We start from the raw sequence: 26,520 nt of genomic DNA on the forward strand, positions 1-26,520 counted from the left end.
AGAGACTGCAGGTGAAGGTCCTCCACACCCTGAAAAGCGCTGCATAAACATGAGGTGTCACCAATCACCTTTCATTCTTGTGCCAGAAGATACCGCCCAACAAGGCTGCTGATCATCCACCCCTGAAAATTAAGTTATTCCTGGAACAAGCTGGTGACAAGGTCGGGAGACTTTGGGATGTGAGAACATTACAGAAATTTCATCTGAGGATAATTTATGGTATTTTTTCTTTTTAATGGTACAAGCAGCTTTGAACATAGGGTTAGAGATTAACAATTTCCTTCCTAAACCTACGAAGGTTTGCCAAGTTTTCTTGAAACGCCCCTCCTCACAGATCATGAAAGTGAAGGTCTAAAGCAGTTGCCTGGGTTTCCCAAGCCCTGGTTCTGCTATGAGTGATTGTGTGAGTTACTCCCACTCCCGGAGGCTCAGTCCTCATCTGTGAAATGGGCAGGTGGGACCAGGTATGCTTGAGACCCCTTCTCTGACGATCTGTGACAAACTGTCAATCAGAGGCTAACTGGTTTTTCAGGAGAATGTATCTGAACAATGAAAAAAATGGAGCACGTTTCTCACTCCTCGGTAGTACAGTGCCTTTCCGGCTCCCGCTGGGGACTAAACTCCCAAGGTCAACCCCTGCCCCGCCCCCGGTGGGCGTGGCTTTGTAAGGATGAGGGAATCCACAAGGTTAATTTCCTGCCGCACTCCACCTCCTACCACGCAAAGCGCTGAGCAGGAACCGCGCAGCCGCAGAACCCGCAGCTCGGAGACTGCATCCCCGTGCTCGGCCACAGAGGAGCCGAGGGCAGGGAAGGCACGCCTGCTGCAACGTTCCGCAGAGTTTCGAAAACTAGCATCAGGCCCCGCAAAGACTGTGGGAGGCAAGACCGCACCGTTCTGCCTCTTAAATCACCCCAGTTCCACCCCATGGAGGATGTGGTGCCACTAACTGCTGTTAGACCCTCACAAGCAAATCAACCACTGGCCGCGACCTGAAGTCCTTCTGAGTTCGCAAGTAAAGGCTAAAAACCTAACTGATTTAATTAAGTGAAAATTCAGGGCCAAATGTGTTCTAAACAAATACTTGCTCTTTCAAAGCATGTTTTCAAAAAAAAAAAAAAATACTCCTCCATAAGAAGTTTATAAAACAAAAGGAAAACACAAGTGTATAAACTCCCCATGGAGATAATATTTCACATGGATTGCTTACTTCTGACATTCTTAGCTAAAATTCTTTGCTTATTGAAACATTAAGATCAAAACTCCTCTGTTTATAGCCATACAATGAAATATTACCCAGCCATAAAAAGGAACTCATGATTGCAACATGCAAAAACAGAGGAGAAACTGAAAATAATTATGCAATGTGAAAAAAAGTACTCCCCAAAAAGAGTATATTCTGTATAAGTTTATCAGTATAAACTTTTAGGAGATTTAAACTAACGTATAGTGACAGAAAGCAGATCAGGGGTTGCCTGGGGACTAAGGGGCAGCAGGCAAACAGGAGGGCGAAGGCATAAAGGGGCAGAAGGAAATTCTGATGGACGTGTTCGTTATCTTGACTGTGGCGATAGTTTCATGGGTGTGTACACACGTCAAACTCTAACTGTACACTTTTAACACGTGCCATTTATTATATGTCAATTATATCTCAATGCACATTAAAAAAAAAAAACCTTCCTAAACTCTCTGATGGGAAAGTGATCAGAAGTTTGATTTTATTTATTTATTTTTAATTTTTGAGGGAGGGTAATTTGGTTTATTTATTTATTTTTTATTTTTAGAGGAGGTACTGGGGATTGAACCCAGGACCTCGTGCATGCTAAGGGTGTGCTCTACCACTTGAGCTACACCTCTCTCTCTCTCGAAGCTTGATTTTAAAGTACAGGAAAGCTGGCAAAGGGCCCAGGCATATACTGCTCCAACAGACTGTGTCAGAGATGTCTCCTCTGTTCACCGCATGACAAGCTGAAAAGGGTCAATATTGAGCCATGAATGCATAGTGAATGCATTATGACGCTCTCCAAAGGCGTGACACACACACGACAGAGTTCGTTGAACAAACTAGTTATGGCCCATCTGCTACATTACTGCCTTAGCTATTTGGTTATTCTTCAGAATGTGAGCAGATCCATGACTTGATCTGGTGAAAAGTACCACTTCGGGCTGACACTGCTGGTAACAACTCTCCGTCAGTGAAAAGGCCAAAGCATCCCAGAGCAGGTCACCTAATTTTAAGTTGGCATTGAAGACGACCCTGTACACAGAGACCCCACTCCTTTTGCAGTGGTGACTGGGATGTAGACCCCAGGCTGCTCTGCTCAGAGGTCTAATCTGGCCAAGAATGGTCCACTGAGCAAAGGGGAAGTGACATGCCAGGGGAAATGACAGGGTACGCAAACCCAGGAGCACACTGCTCAGTGTCTCTCCAGCACATGGTCAGGTCCCTGAGCTCCAGATCAACGTGGTGGGCCAACCTGATGGACCACCAGGGCCCTTTCACCAGCATCACAGACTATTTTGTAAACTCCTTCCCCTTTCTTTTAAAATCTGCTTTAAATGTTGAGGTCACTACAGTTCGCTGTAATTCAGCACACTGGTTTTCAAATGTCTTAAGCTGCCAGCAGCCTCCACAGTCACTCAGGCCTCCAGACTCCTCTATTCCAGCCTCCTATTCCAAAACAAACCAGATGTGAACTCTGTCAGTCAGTAAGCCTGAGATTTGGGGTTAGGAGGGTTGCATATCAGGGCACATCATTTGGAAACCTCTTATCTAGGACACACTGAACAGAAAAGCATTTAACACACTTAAGATTGACACTAGGGGGAAGCAAAGGTGGGGGGCAGCATTAACAAGGTGAAAAATAGAATGTCGCCATTCCTGCAGGAAATTCTTTCCAACCCGTTGGTGATTTGTCCTCAAAACTTCTGCAGAGAGACCTCGTTTACTGCCAACCCAGCCCCGGGGTCGAGTGTTTCTAGTATAATTCCACGCAAACCATGGAGGCTCAGTAAACGTTCACAGATGGTGATGAATTCCTACTCCTGGCCAAGTGCACAGGGGAAAAAACCTAGCTATTAAACGTTTGAATGCTGATAGTCCTGAAACAATAGGGGGAAAAAAAGATGCATGGAAAAATGAACACACACACACAAAAAGGAAATTAAAGATTGAGCAGTGGAGCATAGCGGGTCAGAGAGCAGTGGAAGCCAACTACCTAGTCCAGGACCAGGTTCCTCCTTGCTCCGCTGTGTGGCCTGGAGCAAGTTACTTAAGCTCTCTGTGCCTTAGTTGCCTCAAACCATTCTGTGGGTAGGCATTATCACCCCTAATTTAAAATTCATGGTGCAGGAAACTGGAACATGAGAAGCCATCCCCCGACCTCCAACCCCACCTCAGCCCCAGGTGAACTGTGTCTGTTTTCAGCAGAGTTGTACTGGCTTTTCTCGGGCTCCTGATCCCAATTCCAGGATACAAAGAAGCCAGTACCTGCTTGAAGCCCATCAGAAATAAGAGCCATGAACCAGAAAAAGAGTTTAAGGCCCAGGAGTCTAGTGGGTGTACGGGAGGCAGCCTCAAGGTACCAGATTTTCTGGATAACGGAAGACCAGCTTAGAGGTCATCTCACTCAACAACCTCAGAACACAGAGCTCTGTTAGGGAGTTCTGCCACATCCAGGGCCGAATGCAGTCTGGTCCTCAGTGGCGTCTGCCTCCCGGTCCTAGTATGCCCTTCAGGAACCCTGCAGAACAAGTGTCCCTGGCTGGGCTCCCTCTGCTCCACGTCCTCACTCCCACATCTTTCCTCAGATGCGGCTCATCTCCTGGGGACTTCTGTGTTAAGCTGACATCCAGTGAACTTTTCAAGGCCTGAGAGCTAGACCCCAGGTTCTCCTTCCCCAAATCCCCCTTGAGATTTCCCCCACTGCATCCATCTCGGTCACAATCCCACGGGAGAGGCACGGCCCCTTAACAGCCCACGATATAAAGAATTTATCAGCATGAGTAAGACATGGCTGTCCCAAAATGTTAAACAGAGTGTAACATAAACACAGCATAACAGAAAAAGTGCTCTGAACATAACAGGTGCTCAATAAATATTTATTGTGCAAACAAATGCTCCATTGAAGTCAAAGCAAGCTCCTCTCTCCCCTTCCCCCCTTCAGTCGTGCTCAATGCGGGCAACTTCCATAAAAGATACTTCCCACTGTCGGAGTTTGGAGACACAGAAGACAGCCACCAGTTAACTGGTCTGGGCTGGAGGTCAAAAACAGGCAGCGGCCCACAGATGTTGTGTTTGGCCTACGCGGTGTTTTTTAAGTTTTGAAATTAGTTGCCAACTTTTAAAAGCTGGGAGATTTCATATGTAAACCTAGATTTTTGGCTTCTCTTGAAAAAAAAAAAATCAGAAGATCTGGCAACACTTGGCTCATGCTGAGTCACCAGCGTCCCTTTAGATGGGCAAGGCGTTCTCAAGTCTCGCTCTGTCTTTACATCAGGCCCCAAGGGACCGGGGACTGGCCTTTGTAGGGCAGCCAGGCGTCTGTCTGTTTGGGGCAGTCCGATTCACACTTGCTGTCCGGGTGTCATTATTAAGAACATCCCTTTTCATTCTCAGAGTCCTGGACTGAGTAACAAGTTGTATGGCCGCCCAGCGCCTCGGCCAGCCGTAGACCTGCCTGGCTCAGCCCAAGGTTTCTGTATCCAAAGCCCTCCGAAGGAAGGCCACTTGCTGTCTGTATAGCGTCCCAGCCCAAAGACATCGAAGTGGGGTTCACTCCCCAGAGAAGGCCTTCAGTCGCCCTGCAGAGCTGACTCGGAGCCTCGCGGTGGTTCTCTCAAGGCCATGGCGGTGGCCAGCCCCAGAGGGCCCGCAGCACTGACGCCAGCGGAGGCCGGGGAGGGATGGCCAGGCCCACACTTGGGGTTGACAGAGGCCAAGAGAAAGGAGAGCGGAGAGAGAAAGGAGTCTCGTTGCCAATCCCACCTCCATGTTTCTCTTGCCCAAAGTTAAAGGGAGAACTAAGGCTCCCCGACCTTTCACCTCGACTCCCAGGGGGGCCTAGGGAAGAAGACACAATGGTGGCTTTCAAGGTGAGACCAGTCATCACTCTGTATTTATTGTCTCTTCCAGAAACTTCTACCCTCTGGGATCAAATACGTCGACTTGTCAGGCCCAGGGGCATGGCTTCTACCCAGGCCTACAGAGAGGCAGACCTACCAAGCCTTTAAGCGCTTGAACTAGGGACAGGGTTAAAAAAAAAAAAAAAAAAAAAAAAACTAGGTAATCCAACATTGGGGGGGGGGGTCCTTTTAGCACAGCCAGCAGAAGTCCCTCGCTTTAGGGGACACTTGGCAGAGACACAACCACAGGAAGGGAAGCAGGTAGTGTGAGCTGCTTGTCACACCAAACGGTACCACTCAGCCAGCCCTGGGAGCCAGGACCTGGGTGGCAACATTCTTAAGGATTTCCCAACATACCACCATTCCAGCCTAGGCCAATGGGGAGCCTTTATATGCAACCCTAAAAATTAAAGTATGCCTTTCCCAATCTTTAAAGGGTTAAAGGCCAGGGAGGGAGGGATTTCACTGAGGGAGGAGGGGAGCAGACAGCTTCCTCCCCCTAATAAAAATTCTGGCAAGAGCACACAGTTTTGGAGAGGGGAAAAGGGCAAGGCCGGAAATCAAACACTGCTGTCTTGACATTTCATACGAAAACCTGACCTAACTGGATAGCCCAAGGCATCGGAGGCTTATGTTTTCCCCTACTGCGAGCAAACAGGAGAAAATCAGTTTCTAAAAATCCAGAAGGTCCACGCAAACTTAAATCCCTAACCTTCCTTCTTTTCCAAAGTGCGCACGTCGCCCAAGAATCGCCGCAGCTGAAATCTGGTTTTAAGTGCCTTTTGGTGGCTGCCGCAGATGCGCCCAAGCCCACTTTATTGGGCAACGGAGAGCTAACAGAAGGCACTAGTCTGTGTCCAAATGGGTTCCCGACACTTCCATCTCTCAAAGGTAATGCTGTAAACAGACACAGCGAAGGGCTTTCGCTTTGAAGTGGGCGAGGAATCAGCTACAGTTGCTTAAACATTGATCAAATCCTAACAAGACAGATAAAGAGAAAACACATCAAAAGGAGCGTTATTTCGCATCTTCCCTGATCAAGTCAGCCAACAGCTTCGGTCTGGAGGGTTAATGGGGCGGAGTTTTAACATCTTGGAGGGAGGGGAGGCGATGAAGGCTGTTTATAAATTCTCAGCTGGCCTTTGGCCAGGGCTGCTTTTATTGATCCAGGCAAACACAAATTATGATGCTTGACATGACTTGTGTATACACATGGCCATCTGAGAACAGTCACAGGCCTCAGTGAAGGAGACGGCAAGAAATCAAAGGCTGGCAGGCCGGACAGGGGACGAGAAATACCCAGACCCACAGAGCAGCATTCCAGCCTCCGGCAGAAGCTGAGCGGGGGCTTTTCTTCCAAGGGGAGGTGGCTGTTTACTCAGACAGATGAGGTGGGTTCCCTGGGGAGCAAATGTCCTGGGGAGCCACTCGGAGCAGCCGTGATCTGATCGGAAAGAATGGACAGCAACCCCCGCCAGCAGGCTCTCCCCGCACCCACCCTCCCCTGCAGCGGCTGCCCAGCCCTGATGTCATGTGGGGGAGCCGGAGCCCAGGGACCGGAACCGAGCAGAAGGCCATGAGCAATGCCTCGGCCTCACCCACTCAGGGGGTTTCCTGCAGCAACGGTGGCTTCCTGACACCCTGGGCATCCACATCCCCACCCAGAGAAGGATCAGGCTGGAAGACTGAACAGCTTTCCGGCCAGCAACTCCATGAACCCACAAAGAGACCTGCCCATAGAGGAGAGGGGACATTCACAGGGGCCTTGCCCATGCGTGGGGCCTCTGACCCCCATCCACTGTGCCTCCTGGTGTCCTAGACTGGAGCTGCCCCTTCTGACGTTCGCCCAGAGCACAGGCAACAGGTGCTGATGAATTTGGAAGGGCGGAAGGCAGGGGAGCTGATGACAGGGACAACATAGCCCTTCCTGGGAGAGGTCTGACCCCGAGCAGCTCTGATTCTCTCTGTGGCTAAGAGGAAGGCGTGGGCAACACCCAGAAAGGAGAACTCCAGAGGGCGAATTACAAGCTGTTTCCAATCCTTCAAGAAAGAAGCCATTTGACCTGTCATTCCGATCCCCGTGGGCATTCTGATCCGATGACCAAGAAAAATTAGACTTGAAAGAAATAATCAATGCCCCCTAAAACTACTAATGGCTATAATCACATACTTAAACACTGGCTTTGAAGATAAAAAGTGAGTTGGCAACACTGAAAACTGCAAAATCAACTTGGGGGAAAAAACAGACTCCCGAGAAAAAAAGTTCAGCACAAACTAAAACTGGAAGCTGCTAAAACTGCAGGCAATCAAAGTCACTGACTAAAAATTGATGGACAAAAATCCAATAACTCAGATCCGCAAAGTTTTACCCAGGAAAATTGGGTCTGGTGGAAATAATGGCAAAAAAGAAGGTTCCAAAATGGCAGAAGCTAAAAGCAGGACCAACAACAAGCAAGCAAACAGAACAGAAGCAGGTTTTGTTACAGAACGCACATAGAAAAGAACGGACGCTGATGGAAGTCATTTCAGTTTAAAAAAAAAAACAAAAAAGGATGAAGTCAGACAAAGTTTACCTGGAGTACACAGAAAACGGCTGAGGATATTAAGATGACTCGCAATTTAAAAATGGCAAAATGAAAAAATGTCCTAGACTTTTTCAGGAAAGCTGGGCAAAGGGCCAGCCCAGGAAAGCCCCTGGTCTGGGGCTCCGTCCCAGTTTCCCTGAAGAGGGAGTCGGGACCGTCCCCTCTGCTGGGCACTTGTTATCACGCCGAGAGCAGGGCCAGGCATCGCGGAGGATCAGACTCCGGAACGAAGAGCAGACATGGTAGCAAAAACACCTTCAGCCACCAGGAGATGGCCTTCTGGTCCCAGCCAGACCCCTGACGTGACCATAGGCAGGTCCCCACCTTGGGGACACACCCCTACTGTAAATTGGAGGATGGACCAGACAGGCCTAGGGCCTGCCTGCTAGGAAGCCCTGAGACCATGTGCTGGCCCTCCTTGGAGGATCCAGCGACCTCCCGTTCTCCACCCTGGGGGTAGGGCAGTTACAGGGGAGAAGGAAACACTTCGGTGGGGAAGGCAGGGGAGGTCAGGGAGGAGGCCAGGAGGCCATTTTCATCTCTCCCTCTCTGTAAGTTCCACATTCCCTCCAATAAGCATATACTACAGTTGTGATGGGGGAGCTGGGGGAGGAAGTATTAAGAAAAAAGCCAAAACACCTGCTCTAAGAATAACCGACTCCAGAATGTATTCACTCACAGAAAAGGTCCAGGTGACCCTGGGAGCTCCAGATGGCACAAGATCGAGTTTATTTGCAATTAAACACGGGGGCAGGGTCAAGTTTTAAGTCCAAGGCAATGGATTTACAATGTTGGGATTTCATGTAAATATCATCTGGGGAGGGGGTGGATTTGCTGTCTCCCTGAAGTTGCTGCTCTGGCCTCGGGTATTCGGGCTTCTTCTCCCAAACGCTGGTCATTTGGTGGTTCAAACCCACTCCAGTGGGGTCACTCGGCTTTACAAACAACATGTTACAAAATCCTGGCTGAGAAGGACACATACCAAATTCAAGAGAGTAAATACCTGTGGGAAGGGAGGGAGGAGAACGGGAATGGGATGGGGTAACAGGGGGCCTTCAGCAGAGTCTTCTTAGATATTTTGTAGTAAAGAAATAAGACATTACAGATATCTGAAGTGAATATGGAAAAATCATTAACATTTGTTATACCCAGTGGGAGGTCCGAGTTACTATCTACCTGTTTCCAATTTTTATAACACAATGAAAACACACACACAAAACCCCAACAACAACAGAGCAAGGCAGGAATGGCTCCTGGCGGCATGGAGAGGGTGTCTGAATCAGCACAGAGCCAGCTGAAAAAATCCAAGTTCAAAGTCCTCTGGTATGTAAACACTCAGGAAATTCTTGGCCTGAGAGCATATACACAACGTATTAACTTGTCTCTGTCTTCTAAAGTTTTTGTTAGCATAGGAAAAAGAGTTTTGTTTTGCTTTGTTTTTAAACAAGTGAGTGGAAGGGAAAATGAAAACTACTATTGAGAGATGGCCTCCTTGGTACCAGGTACACTTGGCAAGAACTTTGGGGTGTCAGTTAATCTAATCTTAATAAAGAAGGGTGCTGTGACCCCTTCCTCTCCCAGAGAGGGAAACTGAAATTCCAGAGGGCCAACCACTGGCCCAAGGTCACACAGCCAGCAAGGAGGGCTGAGAGAGGCTGGGCCCAGGACGGCCTCCTGGACTCCTGGCACAGGGCAGGGGCCCAGGGGTGAGAGGAGCTCACTGGGGTCCATCTTTCTTACCCTCACTTGCAGTTACCCTCCGTGGGGTCCCTCTCTCTCCCCTACATCCCTCCTGTGACCCTCACAAGGCCAGAGCCCAGATTGCCAAGCCATGTGCTTCCTGAAAAATAGCCCCCTTCTCTTCCATCCTGTCTCTGCAGCTCCTTCTCCAGCACCTCCCCACACCACACTCCTAAGACAGCGAGTGTCTTCCCCATCACGACACTGGGAGGTCCTGTAGGGCAGACGGCTTGGGCTCCCATCCCCTCCCCATGCCTCACGGGCTCGTTCAACACCACCTCTTAAATCTCAGTCTCCTTGTCTGTAAAATAAAGTGTCACTGCTCTGCTGCACGTGGTCACCATGAGCGCTGGGTTCAGTAACACACCCATGGCTTAGAACGGGGTCTGGCAGAGTCACGAGCAAGTATTTACCATCAGCATAACGGTTCTTAAAAACTCCAGGTAAATACAGTTTCCCTCAGTACCTGGACTTCAGATTCTCGGAGAGCAGGCATCGTGTCTTTAGTGACCTCACACCCACCCCTACCCCCCTACAGCACCTGGTGTCGGGGAAGAGAGGACGCCCAGGAGGCTGGGGTGGGGCTGAGTGTCCGCCCAGGAAAGAGCTGGGCACCTTGAAGGAAGGATCCCCTCCACCCTTTAAGACAGCCTGTTAGGAAGGAAAACAGTGAAGCAAGGACAGGGACCTCTCAGAAGCAGCTTTTCTTAGTGCCGCTCTGACAATTCGGGGTCTGCGTGTAACTAACACACACCCACACACAAGCCCAAGTGAGACGGGGGAGATGACATCACAGGACTTCACCTCAAACAAATCAGGGAGTTAGCATTTCAAAAGGCCTCTGATGGTTCAGCGACATCTCAAAGCCCTAGTTCATCTGAGCTTAGGGAGGCTCAGGAAGAGGTCCTGCTACAAACGCGGAGACACTGACACACATTCCCTGGTAATTAACCACAGGCTGACTTTGCTCACACAACAGCAGATGCTAACGTGCAAGGCTGGGGCTCGGCTTGTGGCGAGCTTGGGGAAAAACCAGGCTTCTTCGAGGGAGGGAGAAACCACCGTGTTCTCCCCTGAACCAGGGTGGCATGCAGTGTGCAGCAGCACGTTTGACCCAAGCGCACAGAAGAGGGTGACTCTGATTGGACTGTTCTATTCCCCCTACGCTAACAAGGAGGACATGAGCACATCTTGGGTGCTAAACACCAAAGGCTTAAGCAGACAAGCTCCCAGGAGGCAGAGGCAGTGGCGGCTGGAGCACTGGAAAGCAGGCTCTGGTCCCAGCTCTGGTGTTCCCAGCTGTGTGACTTCGAGCAAGTCGCTTACCCTCCCTGAATCTCTCAGTTGCCTCATTCAGAAAATGAGAAGGTTTGAACAAATCACTCCAAAGGGCCCTGCCAGTTTTTAAATTGTTAGAAAGGGGGATATTTGAGTCTGTTTTACTCTCTCAAACCCACAGACTTGAGGGAAAAACAGAGCAACTCCTGGGTGCCACCCCACCAACCCCGCTCCCCGCACACGCACCCATCTGCTTCTGCGAGTTTTGTGTGTTGGTCCCTGAAAGTCTTCCGAGCTCTTTTCTAATTTGTGGTTAATTACAAGGAACTGCACTTACATTCGTTTTTGGGTTCGCAAATGGAAAATACTAATGACTTTGTAAATTAATTTCAGATTTGGCTCCATCATTTTTGGCAATAAGATTATACTTTGTTTTCCTTCTCATTGTTTTTAAAGGCAAATGGAAACACAGCCCACCCCCCCAAAAAATACATTAAAGTTTCCAATTAAGTTGTTCTGGAAAAAACAGCAATATAATATTGGCATCCGGGCAAACTTACAGTTACAGTGTGGAAGATGACAGCTATGAGCCTGGAAGTGCTCAAATGGGCCGGGTGGGACACAGCTTTTCTCTGGCAAGAAGACAGAGAAGAGGTCTGGGAAGGCTTCCCCACTCCCACCAGCAGCTCAGCAAATGCCAGCGAGTTCAGCCTTCATAGGTCGGACTGTCCCCGTGGCCTGCCTGGAGGGCAGCACAGACCCCGCGCAGGGAGGCCATGTCCCCTCCACTGCATCTGGGTGGGCTACCCACGTCACCCTGGGTGTGACACCAGACCGGGCCACAAACGGGCTGGACAAGTGTGTCAAGAGAGGTGACCGGAAGGGTAAGGAGGTGCAAAATGTGGGTCAGAGAACAGACGAGGAAGCTGACTGACGACCCGCAGGGAGGAGAGAAGGTCGAGGGGACAACAGGGCCAAATGTCCCCTGGGATGGAAGGCCGGCCGGCGGGCTGTTCTAAGGGGTGGAGTAGAAGTTTACAGGGAGGGTGATTTTTGCTCAACTCAGGAGGAGTTTACTGGAAGGGGAGAAAATCCAAGGGCTGCCTTAGGGTGATGAATGGAAGGGGCTGGCAGCTCGTTAACTGATGAAAAAGCCCGCCGTGGGGGTTGGGGGTTAACAGATACACACCACTAAATATAAAGCAGATAAACAACAAGGACCTACTGTACCGCACAGGGAACTACATTCAATTTCTTGTCATAACACACAATGGAAACGAATCTGGAAAGAAAAAATATACATGTATGTGTGTATAACTGACTCACTTTGCTGAACGCCTGATATTAACATTGTAAATCAACTACATGTCAAAAAAAATTTGTTTAAAGCCTGTATTATGTTAAAATCAGGCTTCCCTGGTTATGCAGCATTGTTACGTGCCTCACACAACAGTTCCGCCAGGGCAACCACCCAAGCTATTTCTGAGATTACCTTCCTTGACACGGTAGCAGGGCCTCTGCCCCAAGCTCCGCAGCAAATAAATGCAGGTGCGAGGACCTGAACTGGGTCTACGCGGTGTTCCTTCCCCCAGCATTCCTCCTACTCCGGAGCCTGACCCCGCTGCGTCTCGCCATGGAAGGCCATCCAGAGTCCCGGGGGGCCCCAGTGCCATGCAGTGTAAATGTGCCTTAATTTTCCAGCTCAGGAAAGGGCAAATGGTGAGGCTGTTCAGCTCCAAGCCCCCTGGCAGGGGCGGCGGGGACAGAGTCATTGACCCAGCCAGTGTTTAATCCTCAGTATCCACTTCCTGACGAGCACTGTGAGGCTCAGGCGGAGATGCCCAGACTGGGAACATGCCGTTCAGACAGGGGAGGAGACACACACTCTAGGATCTACGGTGCAGATTCTATACGGCTGGTGTGTTTAGGACTTGGCTTCCTGCCTCATGAAGTGAACGGCTGGCTCAACAGTTACCCTCCTGTCACGAAGTCCCCTGTCTCTGAAGCGTAGGGCCTCTCAGACAGCCAGCAGTCTGGACTGGGTTCTCTGTAGCTCTGCCCGGGCTCTGATGCTCCAGGAGGACCAGTCCCTGAGCTGGCCATGCGTAATGAGGGAAGAGGGGCGGAGAGGAGGGACAAAGGGTGCCCGGATGGGGCTCACACACACTCTGTCTTTCAGGTAACACAGCTTTCTCAGACAGACAGCCTCCTAAAGAAGCAATGTCTCCCGGGCAGGCGGACTTCTGAACAGGGTGGACTGGCTGTCCCTGCCCCCATGTTATAGCCGGTAAAACCAAAGACCAGACAAGGCCTCACGAGAAGGGACTGGGGCAAGCTGGGCTTCACTGTAGGACCAGTACTGGACCCTGATCACAGACAGGCAGTGCGGTGTAGTGGCTAAAAAAAAAATCAGGGTTCTGGAGAGACACTCGGCATTGAAATCCCAGCTCCCCCTGAGTTGTGTGACCTCAGAAAGTACCAGATCCTTGCACCTCAGTTTCCTCCTCCTTACAGCAGCGCTGGGAGGCAGCCCTGAAGTTGACGGTGACCAGCACCCTGCGTGGCACCCCACAGGGCAGACATCAATCACTATTCCCCATCCGGTAGCGCTGTGATTGCTCTCAAATAGCAAGCAAAGCAAACATACACCGCAGACAGAACCCGAGACATCTGGGAATGGAGCTCAATGCCTGCTCGCTGGCTAGACAGGCGGACAGACAGATGGACAAGAGTCAAACGCCCTTAGTTCTGAGGTCCCGTATCTTCTATTCCATGGCCATCTGAGCCCTTGCATGAGACCTCCCTGCTTGGAGCCTCAGCTTGCCGCCCTGTGAAATGGGGGTAAGGCTCGTACTTCAGAGGGGCGCCATACAGTCTAAACCACGCTGCTGGGCAGGCTCCTCAGAGGTCAAAGGCAGTACCACACAGCACAAGGTAACACCCAATAAGTCTTGCTGGAGCACGTATTCAATAAATATTTGGTGAGTGAGCGACTGCATGACCGCACGCATGCATTTAATAACTTGCTCAATCCCAGCCTCCCCAAATTCTTGGGGTTTCTCCAAGCAGAAAGTCTCAGATGCTTGGAGCCTCTTGAAGTGCCCAGCATTCCCAGGTAGCAGCGGGAGCAGAGCCCAGCACGCTGGCCTCTACAATTACTGCCCATCACCGGCTCCCCACAGCCCCCTCCACATACCTCCCCCAGCTACCACCTGCCCCGCCCCCCCCACTGGCTAAAGATCCTGCGATTACAAGGAATGCTGCTCTACACACACATCACCCCAACCAAAGCACATCCAGGCCTTCTGAACCGATGTCCTGAAGCCCTTGCTGAACAGGCCAGCCATCATACCCCTCCTGTGACCTAGCGCCTTCTTGGAGCACGTGGCCCCCGTGCTACGCTGTGTGCAAATTTTCTTTCTCTGTGTCGGGAAAAACAGACAGGTGAATGGAAGGCTCTGGAGTCAGCAGGTCCTGGTCCAAATTCCAACTCCACCTCTGACTGTGTGGCCTTGGGGAAGTTGCTTAGCCTCCCTGGGCCTCCCCTACCTCCTTTGTCACGATGCCCATGCTATCCATCTACCATGCAAGGTTGAGAGAATTCACTGGAACAGCAAGGGTAGAGTGCCAAGCACAGTGCCTGGGACACAGGAGACACTCTACAAATGCAAGTGGCCCCCGCTCCCCGGAGACCTGAGCTCCAGCCCTGCCCTGCTCCTCACTGGCTGTCACAGCGAGTCACAGCCCCCGTGAACGCAATTATTCCCCTCCAAAGTGCAGGCGATGTTAGCTGACCTAACAAATAAATCCCAGAGCTTCACTGTCCGGTACAGCAGCCACCAGTCACACGCCCCTGCTGAGCACCTGAAATGTGGCCAGACCGGAGTGAGATGGGCTGTAAGTGGAGAGAACACGCTGACTTCAAAGACTTAGTATGATTTTTAAAAAGGATGTCAAATGTCTCATTAATAACCTTTACATTGAGTAAATGCTGAAATGATCATGTATTTGCATATATTGTATTAAACACAGTATTATTTAAAATTAATTTCAACTTCCTGTTTGCGTTTTAACGTAGCTAGTAGATTTCCAATCACACAGGCAGTGCGCACTGCATTTCTATCAGACAGCACGGTTCTAGGACGCTAAGCGATCGGGAGTTAGTGCTCTGGGCAATACTGTCTCCCTAAGAAGGCTGCAATTCCTTCTGGAGAGAGGACCCCTGTTAGCTCTTATTTTTTTTCCCCCAATAGCACTTAACGCAAAATGTTCGAGGTGCATCCTGAAATACTCTTAGGGATCTGATGAATAAAGTCTTAAGATTTTAGAAATGACCAAGCAGTCACCATGCACCGGGAACCATGTCGGTGGGTAAAAACATACAGCAGCTCACTTAATCCTTACGGGAACCGCATTTTGCAGATAACAAAACTGAGGCTCAGAAAGGTTGAGCGACTGGCCCAAGGCTACCAGGTGGTCAGGGGCAACAGATGGGACCCAAACCCAGGCTGCTCTGAACCCAAATCCAGACTCTTTTCCGTCGTCCACGAGAAAGCAAGCAGTCCCCACTCTTTGTTCGAGTGAGGCTTCCGTATCACACACATTCTGGAAGAACTCCAGCCCTAGCGATGCTCTGCCTCCCATCCTCACCCCCACCAACACCAAAGGATTTCCCAGCAAGTCAGAAATGACACACTACCAAACGGAGTCCATGCATAACCCTATCCACGTCTGGCCTGGGCTGTGTTAGCTCAGAATGAGTCACATTTTAAAAGGGGTGACTGATAGGGAAGGTGGATTCTGTCCTGTTGCCTAATGAACTTCCTGCCTGATGTGCAGGTGAGGACTGGAAACAAAAAAAAAAAGGTGAAAAGCAAAGGGCCCAATGAGATTCATTTTTTCAGAGGACCTCACTTGCAATGAGCAGCCCCAAGTTTCAGAAACTCAGCTCCATTAAAAATCACCTCCCTCCCCGTCCCAGGCCACACTGTCCTCTGGGCTCTGGCTGTCCATTCAAGCCTTCCACAGGATGCAGAAGACATAGCCTTGTACCTTAAAGGATTCACAAAACAGGGTACAAACGACCTGCAAAATCAAGGATGCAGGAGCTGCCCAGCATTGTCCACAAAGGGTAGGAAGCAGATGAGGATGAGAAACAGGTCTCTCCTTATCTAACCCATCCGAGCTCACAGGGAGAAGCAGCCTGCAGGCTGAGCTCAGCATGGGGAAAGGCTGGGAGCAGGGGTGGGGGCACAGGGTGGGGTGCAGTCTGGGAGGGCTTCACCAAGGAGGCCACGTCTGCAGGAGAAGCAGGGCTCAGACAGGCCCAGGGGACATGCCAATGGTTGGCTGTGTCAAGCCGGTCACTTAACCTCTCAACCTCTCTGTTTCCTTTTTTAAAGGGGGTGGGGGTGGGTAGCAGGCAGAGAGGGAGGAGACAGAGGAAAAACAAAACACTGGGGAGACGGCTCACATTCTACCTCAGACAGGGTAAATATTTACTCATCCATTCACAAAGCTGGCTCTGGAGAGCACCCTGGGTTGGGGACACCTGGGTTTATGCTGGTGTCTGGTCTTGATTGGAGGCCTGGGCGCCCAGTGTTTGGTCCGTGGCACAGAGTCCAGCCCTACACCTTGTCTGTCTGCGAGCTGAATGGATGGCATTTGATGGCAGTGGAAAAACTGACTACTACGATGACCCTGCCACTCACACTGAGACACGGGGAGCCACCGGGCGAACTGCTCTCTGCCGAATGCCCATCTCACGTGGGAACGCCCTGAGTGTGTGAGCCTGTGTGGTGGGGGGCTCGCCTGACCCTCATCAGGGAGCTGGAGGGAGGCTGCTGGCCCCCATTCCGGGGATGGGGACTCTCAGAATCAGCAAGGCCACACAAGTCAGAGACACACCGAAGGCAAACTGGAACCAGCCCAGTCAGACTATTGCCTGAGCTCTCCCGCACTAGCCACGGAGCGGAGGGAAACACTCAGCCATCCAACAAGTGTTTACTGGGGGCCTACTGGGTGCCAGGCACTGTCCACTGGGGACACAGCCATGGACAGGGCAGGGGAGGACCCTGTCCCTGGGGAGCCGGCATGTCACGCGAGGAGACTGCCCCTGAACATAGAATAAAAAATTAAGATGATTTTAGTGGTAACACAGGCTCCACGTCTGAGGTGGGAGGCTCAGCCGCTGGATCACTTGAGTGTGAAGGTCGATAAGGAGCCCCATGAAGCACGTTTAAATGCAGATTCCCAGACCGCACCCAGGGATTCCGCTACCAGTCGAGGGAGTGGCCAGGAAATCTGCATCTTTAGGAGCTGGCCGGGAGCCTGGAGGCGGGAGGTCCCAGGACCCCCAGCTGCCTGGGGTCTGGGCATGGTGCTCCGGCCTTGCACCATGAGCCATGAAGGGACAGTGGCCAAGGATCACAACTCACAGCCCCATCCATCATCTATAAAATGAGCATCTTAACAGCTGGCCTGACCTCCCTCCCACGATGGCACTGAGACGCAAAGAAAGCTGGGAAGGTACACTATAAAAAGCTGGACAAATGGGAGTTTATGAACATTCTGAAACCATGCTGCTGGTAAGAGCAGGCCGACCAGAAGAAAAGAAGAAAACCAAAGCAAACCCCCTAGAAACCCAGGCGCTGCCCGTCCAATGCACAGCTGCAAAGTGACAAATTCCACCCCCCAAGTAACCCACCCTGCCACATACGATCACTCTTACACAAGCACGGTTGCTCAACATGGGCCCGTGTGTGGGTTTCCATCCCGCTGTCCCATCCTGTGGGAACCCGGCATGTGGGGTTCCTGGTGAGGCCAGCGGCTGCAGTAAATCACCCCACTGCCAGCAGCTCTAGCCCACATGTCGCTCTTATGGTCAGTGCCCTTCAGCCCCGCAGTGACCTAACCCCAGCGCCAGGCTGGTCAGCAGCAGCCTCTCCCGTCCTCCTCCTCCTCCTCCGGCAAGCACCAGCTCACATTTCAGGCCGTTTGCTCCCCTGGGCATGACTCAGAGAGTCAGTTGTCTTTTAAAAAAATGCTTTTCATATTTCAAATCAAAAATAAATACCACGCACTCTGGACGCAAGCCATCACAGATGTCTCTGTTGAGTTATGAAAGTTAAGAAGGCCCGAGGAAGGAGAAACCATAGAAAAAGTGGTTCATTCGTATCATCCAGGCCCTGCTGCGCGACCCTACGGTGGGCCGGAAGAGCGGGCTTGAGGCCAGGTCACAGGACTGACTTCTGGCTTGGACAGGAACAATGAGGTCAGGGGTTCATTCATTCACTGGGACCAGGGAAGGGGATAAACAGATGCCCTGCAGGTTAATCCCACTAGGAGACAGCCTGGATCCAGGCAGAGATGGGCAATGTCACCTCAGAAGGCTCTCTGTGCACACACTGGCGCAGGTCTTAATCCCTAAAGAAGGAAGGTGGGCGGTTGGCTAATGCAGCTGCAGGGTTGCGAGGTGCAGCGGCAGATCCCCAGCCGCGCCCGCCCATGCAACCCCGTCCAGCAGGGAGGGAGCTGCCCTGCACGCAGGGATGCCCCCGCCACCCAGCAACTCTGCTTCCCATGACTCCCTCCGCCCCTTATCCTGACCCACCCACGCCTCTGACCATTTGGCTTCCTGGGTGGGGTGCCCACAAGGAGAGAACGCCCTGCTTAGAAGCTCATAGTGGTTATCCTTTTCAGCAAATAAACGAGTGGCTTGATTTGTGTTTCAGCTTCTTGCTAGTTAGTGAGTGCGAGCTGGCGGGCCTGACTCCCAGCCCCGACGAGATGAGGTTTCTTCCGAGTTGGTCAAGCCAGGCCCAGCTCCCAGGTAAATTCATCAAGGTCAGAGCCATCTTCTGGGCACCAGCCTTCCTTCCCCTGGCTGCCCCAGTGTCACATCGTTCCTTCCAACCACGCCAGATGCACCCGCATTTGGGCACAGCGAGGTGAGGTTTCTCAAGGAGCTCCAAGGTCACACCTGGAGGTATCCCTTTGAAAGCGGAAATTGAAAGCTGAAACTTCACCCTCAGCCATGTTTAATTCCCACAGAAACATGCCCACAGGTGAGGCCCTGATCAACTGTGATACTGGGGAACGAGGCATTCTGATTTACACATATGCTCATTAACCAAGGATAACCAGGAATCTTTTTCTCTTTTTTCCAATTACCTGGGAAAACATTTTCACAAAGTATCTGTCTGCTGTTTTTCCTCAACAAGTCTGTTTTCTCCAAAGATAACAGACTCTTTTCTTAAAGACGAAGGATCCCTCCAGCCTCTCCGGCCCAGATCAGGAAGGGAATTCCTCTCACTGCAGAGATCAACAAGCCACTTCATCTGCAGAGGTGGACGGTCAGCCGGGTCACCGCGACACCGCAGGACAGCCGCCAGCAGTGTTTTCTTTCAAAGGAACAAAAGCCTGAAGATAAAAATCAACCACAACCCATTTTCCACTGATTTGTTTCAGCCTTATTCCATAGGGTATCCAAAAAGCTGGAAAACAGGATACACTATTTGCCCTCTGTTTCTAGACTTTCTGGACTCTCTGGAGTGTATATATTATACCTTTGGACTTAGACGAGCAGTTGGGCTAAACCACTTTGAATTTAGAGGTCCTCCAGCCGAAAAGAAGTCCAAAGGCTGCAGAAAAACACTAGGTATATTATTTGGAAATGTAACTAAAAGACTGTTTCAAAGTAAGTTTATCCTGTTCCCCAACTTTGCGGCATCTTATGTATCTTGAGAGTCTTATGTGCTGGACACCACGCTATAAAATTAGAATGTTAGAAGGGCATGGTGATATTATCATGATATTAATAGCTACCATTTATTAAGCAGTTACAATATTCTAGGAATTATAAATCTCTTACACGATACAGTTTAAATAAATCCAGTGAGATATTTTACCCCAAACTGACAGGTGAAGAAATTGAGGCTTAGAAACTTGAAGTTGTTGCCTAAGGCCCCATAACTTCTGAGTGGCGAGGCTAGGATTTGAGCCTAAAGCCCTGTTCTTTTCCATCCCTTGTGCTGTCTCAGACCACAGGGCACGTGTCACTGCAGTAGTCTCCTCTCCATGAAAAAAAAACCATCCTTGTCCAGGGAGTGATTACTTTAAAATTATCAGATAAATCCTGGCTTGACAACAGAAGTTTAAGAACCAGCAGTGTCCACCGAGCTCCTAGCTGATCACATGCCCCTCAAAGTACCCTACCCCCTCCACCCTGCACCTCAGGATTTTTGGCTACAAAACTAGTATATATTTCCTGAGACCTCTTCTGGCTCTGACAAAAGGCAAAAATCCCCACGAGATCCCCAACATCCATAAACTCTCAAGGAGGAAACGGGCCAGAGGATTACTGTGGGGAGGAGCAGACCTAGATTGTTCACTCCCAAACTCTGATGCGGGAACCAACAGAAGCCAGCCCCCCACGGATCGATGGGGTACAGGGGACGGGCGGGAGGAGGACCCTCACAGCACCCCTGGGACACCTGAACAGTCCCTGCTGTTTACTGGTCAATTTCTCTAAGAAGGAGGGGAAAAAGGTATAATATTCAGTTTCCTTATTTATAAAATGAAAATGTCTCATTTGCTCATTCCACAAAGGACTGGTATGTGAGGCTACTGAGTAGTAATCATAAACACACCTTTTTTTTTTTCTTTTTTAACGAAGTGTAGGAATGTTGGGATAGGCAGATTTGGGTTAAAACTCCCTCTTTGCCATTTACTGGCTGTATGTGATCAAGTCAGCTTAATCTCTATGGGACTCCGTTTTCTCGTCTAGGAAGTTCAGGCCCTCGACCGGCACTAGAATTTTCTGTAATGATGACCGTGTCCCCCTCTCTGCTGTCCAGCGAGGAAGCCACTAGCCACATGTGGCAGCTGAGGCCCTGAAATGTGGCTCGCGTGACTCAGAAACTGGATTCTAGAATAGTACTTAATTACCTGATATTTAAACAGCCACCTTTGGGCAGTGGTTACAATACTACATGACACAGCCTTCGACTACAGCGATACGAACGAAATGAGATTACGCTGGTAAACTGCCTAGCACGGTACAGGAGATGCAGGAAGTTCCGGAGGAAAAATGCATGAATATACAGAGATCGTATCAGCAGAGATTTTTCTTTTTAAGCAGAATATTCTCAGATCGAGAAACAGATGCATTAGAAGCTGACAAAGAGCTATCTGGGTATTTTAGAAAAACCTCAAGAAATCAGATATACTACTGGAATCACTCCCTTAAGTGTGTAAATGGAACGGCTGAACATTGTGTTTTTCTTCACAAACGTTCTTGTCAGCAGATAAAGAGGGCGTTTTAGGCCAAGCTGGGTTTTTATGACCCTCGACGCCCAAGTACACACTAACCCGGTCCTCCTGAGCGAGCGCTCACTCCCAGCAAGACCTTCCATCCTGATGGGCAGCCATCCTCCCGGCCCATCTGCAGCCGCCCCAGGGCCCGGACAGCTGCCCACCCACAGCCCCGGGCACACCCTGCCGGGGTCCCCCACCCCCTCCGGGGCCCCGGCTGGGGGGGTCACAGGGCGGGCGGGAGCGCCCCCCGGCGCCTGCTGGCAGGCGGCCTGCGTCACAGCCCGACAGGAAACGACGAGAAGACAACACGGGCCGCGTGGAAATCCCCGCCGGGCCCCACGCCAGAGGGTGACTCAGTGGCGCTGGCCGGCCAGCTGCCCCTCAGCCGGGACCCAGGGGGCCGGGCTGCAGGAAGCCGCACAGCCTCTGCACAGACACGGACACCGAAGGCCTCCAGTGTCGTTCCTTGTGTTACAGACACCACGTGGACGCAAAGGGAGGCAGAGTCCCCACCTGGCAGGCCCCCGGACAACAGCAAGACGCACCTGACCTCAAGGGAGGTCTGAGTTCCATTCCTGCAGCTGCCACTGAGCCACACAAAGCCTCAGCCGTTCCAGGCCTGACTCCTCACCTGCAAGATACAGGGACACGCCCAGGACGGGGCTCCCATCCCCCCAGGCACGCAGTGTTCCCAGGCCACCCTATTCCACCTCCCGCCTCTGCCCTGCCCCCGTATCCGCCCTCTCCACCCCATCCCTGATCCTAGTCTTAGCTTCGTGATGTGATCATCCTCAATTTGGACATTTTGCCAGGCCCCCCCTTCAGATACTAATGTCACCAGGACAGAGGCCACACCTTGTACCTTCAAGGTGAGTGGTACATCCAAAGGCGCGGCGCGGAGTGCTCGCAGGACTGTTACCCTGACACCCCGTCTGACTCCAAGCTGTGGCAGGTCCCCCTGGGCCGCCGGAGGCTCTCACCCACTCCATGCCTCACTCAGGGCAAAGTCCACCCCACACTCTCTCTCCCTCCCCTGTGAAGCACCCAGGGTGCTCCAGAGGTGCATGGCGGGTACTAACAAAAAGCAGCAACGACAGTAACAAAAAAATCCCCTAGTGAGACAGATGCAAGGGGCTTACTAAACCCACAGCCTTTACCCTTTGAAGTTACTAGAAAAATCCAATCTGTGTTATTTCATTTTAATAGTACCAACTTGCCTTGATTGTTTTACTTTCGGAAGCTAGCTTAGGCAATTTTGCCTTTGGACTATAAACCTCTTACAAAATAACCCATCTGCTCTGATCCCCCGAGTGTGGATGGATCTGAATTTTATGGGTGCCTTGGGCAAGTCCAAGTGCAACTTGGCCTGGTTTCTATGTGTCTCCTTAACCAATGATTCCATTTACTTAGCCTGTGAAAGCACCAAGGCTCCCCCGATCCATGGGTCACCCCGGACCCAGGTCCCTCTCCAGCTCCCGCCCGGTGGCTGCCCTCCCTGCACAGCGGAGCCGTAGCAGGAGTGCTAACTCATACCCTCTGTTTCCACTTCCTCGCCTCCCATTCACCCCGGGACGTGCTGCATGGGCCTCGGTCCCCAGCACGCCACCGTGACCACCTTAACAAGCTCACTAGTGATCTCCAAGTTACAGAATCCAAACCATGGGCTTTGCACGCCTTAGCCTCCTGGACGAGCAATTCTGTTCACTTCCTCCTGCTGCGAGGCCTCGTCACCCATGCCTCCAGTGTCCCCGGGCGCCGTCTTGCTTTGCCTCACTCTCCCCATCCCCTAAACGTGGCCATTCCTCGGGTGCTGGCCTCCTTCTCATCCCACCCTTGCATCTTCCCTCACCTGGCCTCCTCTGTGACAACGACTCACAAACATGCATCTCAGCACCCAGCTGCCGAGTTTCTGTCACCTGTGATAGGAACTCCACACGCGGTCACTGGTGTGCACCCGCATCAGCTCGGGTCTCCTCTGTGCACAGCACGGTGGGAGATGCCCTGGGCCAAGGAGGACCCTGATGAAGAGACGCTATTAGAAAGGGCAGACCTCACGGGGCCAGGGCTCCCCAAGAAGGCACCACTCGGAAGGCGGCGTTTGGGGTTGTGTCTTGAAAGACAGCTCAGGAAACCAGCCTTTTTATCCCACGAGGTATTCAGGACTCCGCATCTCCACTTCACGTTGAGATGGCGCAAAGCCTTACCCGGCTCTTTGAAACTGGCAGGGTATTTCGCACCCTACACTGGATGAGAGCCTCCTGGAGAAAGGCACTGCCTGAGAAGACCTCATTTAGACTGGGAGCCTTTCGTGACAAATTAATCGCCCCCGCCCACAACTTCTAATCTGGTGTAAAAGTGAGACGCCTGTGGATCAGAGTCTGCCCGGCCCAGTCCCTTCCTCAGTGACGGGGTGCGACCATTTTGGCAAATATCAAAGGCCACCAGAAATCAAACAAAATAAGAACTGCCATTTATTAGCAGAAAATAACATTAGCTTTGCTCTACTCTAAGCCTGCTCTCGAAAGAGGAGAGCGCATCCTTGTCCTTACTCATGCTCGCCGCTCTCGGTGGGGCTGGGCAGCCCCCCACTGGGCCTCGCTCTGCAATTCCCACATGGGAGGGCACGCACACTGTGCCAGGCAGCACCCGCCGCAAGCACCGTGAGAGAATGAACTCCAGACCCTTTTTTTCCCCCTAAATAGAGGTACTGGGGATCGAACCCAGGACCTCGTGCATGCTAAGCATGCACTCTACCACTGAGCTGTTGCCTACCCCCCTGAATTTCAGACTCTTAAGAAGTTCTGACTACAAATGAGCTATATGCTGTGCTTATATTATGTGCCCTCTAAACCATCACTACTTGATCAGGTCTGCAGGCATTTTAAAGTTAACGAGAGCTCTCTAAGGAAGGTCTGCAAATCCGTGCTCAATAAACCACTTCTCTTTCCCATGAGCTTGGAGGGCTTCCCAGCAGGACGGGAAACATCCTCACACCCACCACCACCTGCTCAAACCCCACCTGGGGACCCGTGACTTCCTAATGATCAAAAGGGGGTGGCCATGCCATGCAGTGAGGGCTGCGTGGGGCTGGGGCTCAGGGGCCCGGGACCTGAACCCGAGGGGTGGCCCCACCACCCCTTCTGCTTTGGAGCACACGGCTTCCTCCTCTGCAAAATGGAGGAGTTGGACTTTTGAGGGCTGCGGCCCCGCTGGTACCAACAGTGGCTCCCTTCTGCCTTCCAGGTCTGACCAAACAAAATCATGCCAACTAGCTCCTTCTGGGCAGAACCCGGGGTCACCACGTGAGCGAGGCCAGTCGGGCAGGAAAGCAGCTGGATTTTGAGGTCCAAAGAGCTAAGTGTGTTTCAGCCTGTGAGGCTTCCAGAACTTCATGCATCCAAAATGGATTAGGGCTCTCCCCAGTTGCTCCACAAGACAGGCCAGCCACAGCTCCAGACCTCAAGGAGCCAACCTTCCAAAAGGAGAGGCAAAGACAAACTCACAGTGTGTGTTCAGGTGCTGGGGAGATGGAGGGCCCAGGAGAATGGGGTGAAGGAGTCCAGGACGGCTTCCTGGAGGAAGTGGGGATCTCCAAGCCAGTTCACAACTTTTTCCGAGATAAACATTGCATTTATCTGCTTTCTTACCTCCCGACCTTAGCCTTCCAAAACGGACACACCATTGTCTCCAGTCACAAGATTCTTCTATGACCATGAAGGAGAAAGCAGGCTGGGTCGTTTCCCAGTGGCTAAGAAACCATGTGCCCAGCTCACTGAACACGCATCCATTTCCCCCATGCCTAGTGGGTACCCCCCCCTCCCCGGCATTCCTGGCGCCAGGGACCCTCCTTCTTTGATTTCCTATGGTGCTTACTTTGAAGATTACCCCCCAGGACTGCTAGGAATAACCACCACCATAATTGCAGCAGCCCCCCTGCACTGCGTGCTTCCCCAGCCAGGCACTTGCTCGGGACACCACGGTCATGGCCGCAGCGATGCCCACCCCAGCGCCCTGAGATGGCAAAGCCCCCTCTGTCCCAAGATGGACCCGACAGTCAAAGTGCAGATCCCCGGCCAGAGGTCGTGTGGTACTCTGAGGGGAAGATTTCTAAGCTGCCTGGCATGGCTGGGTACGGATCTGCATCCTAGGGCAACGTGTCCAGTAGGTCCTTTCTGCCCACACAGTGCCAGGCTCTGTGGATGTGGAGATGCGTACAGCAGGGCTGTCCCTTGGAGGCCCTCACGTCAACCATCATATCCTGATTTATCTGGGAATTGCCCCCAGCACCTTGATGCACTTGGCACCCAAAAGTTGCTCCAAAAAGACCCGCTGAAGGAAATCTAACAGGAGATGCTAGAGAGCAAACATCCACGGTCCTCTAGGCAGACATCTCTCTGTTGTTAAACGCTCCTCCATCAGGGCTTCTGCACTTGCCTTTCCCTCTGCCCAGGCTGCTCATCACCTACCTCTTCTGGTGACCCCAACTCCCCCTTTGGACTACAGCTCAAAGGTCACTTCCTCGGGGAAGCCTTCCCTGACTACCACTCCTTCCCCAACCAGACTCAGGTCCCCCTGTCTACAGCTCTCAGGCTCCCTCCCCGTCCTCCTCACTCACAGCCCCCACGGTCTGCAATGTGGGTTCCCCAGACTGCAAGTGTCTTGTCTCAGGGCAGGGGCTGTCTCTGTTCACGACGGAACCCAGAGCCTGGCAGAGTGAAGGTTATCAAGATGTGAATGAATGAACGAATGAGTTCACGTCATTACATCTTATTTCAGCCTCAACATCACTCCAGGACAGAGGTTACCAGACATCCTCATTCCCGCTCTACTGATGAGAAAATCATGCCCCAGAAGACACATGTCTCTCACCTGGGGTCAGGGGAACGGTCAAGACGGCTGAGAACACAGCTAGGCACTGGAGGTACAAAGAAACCCATGAGTGTGGGTGAGACTCCACTTCCGTGGGAGTGAAGACTTTCCTTGCGTCTCATCAGCAGGTAACAAAGCGCTTCCCGGAGGCCCTCAGGGCTCTAGAGTTCCAGGAATTCTCAGTTTGCTTAAGCAACTTGACATACATTTTGTTCAAAGGCTGGGGCGGAGCAAGGGGCTGGGAGTCAGAGACTGGCTTCTGCGCTTACCTCTGACCCTGACCTACCTGGTGACCCCAGGCAATTCAGGGTCCCTGTGGGCACAGGCGGGTTAACCACACCCACCCTGCCTCCTGGCACCACGGCCAGGCTCAAATAAGACGACACCACAGTCACAGCCACGGTGATGCCCACCCAACCCCCTGAGATGGGTGAGTCCTCTGTCCCAGGATGGATCCGACAGAGAATGGAAACGTTCTCTCTGTCGGCTACAGGCGGTAACCTAACATCTACATTCTTCTTCTCTGATTCAGCCCCGGGCACAGGGCTGGCAGGGCAGAAGGTGATCTCTGAGGGGCCAGGAGGCAAATGTAACTTCAAAGGAAACT

At 51.7% G+C, this 26,520-nt stretch overlaps 1 protein-coding gene and 1 long non-coding RNA gene across 2 annotated transcripts in view; both read right to left on the minus strand.

Moving 5' to 3' along the window:
* The window catches only part of SMAD3 (SMAD family member 3), a 110,395-nt gene that overhangs the window by 39,373 nt on the left and 44,502 nt on the right, over positions 1-26,520 (minus strand). The gene's annotated exons all lie outside the window — the stretch shown is intronic.
* On the minus strand, positions 17,462-22,186 carry LOC116664053. The gene is made up of 3 exons (XR_004320349.1): positions 21,590-22,186; positions 18,900-19,148; positions 17,462-18,720 (listed from the first exon to the last, which is right to left on the minus strand). It is a non-coding gene; the product is annotated as an uncharacterized LOC116664053 (long non-coding RNA).

The sequence above is a fragment of the Camelus ferus genome, chromosome 6, assembly GCF_009834535.1.
Source record: "Camelus ferus isolate YT-003-E chromosome 6, BCGSAC_Cfer_1.0, whole genome shotgun sequence".
NCBI lineage: Eukaryota > Metazoa > Chordata > Mammalia > Artiodactyla > Camelidae > Camelus > Camelus ferus.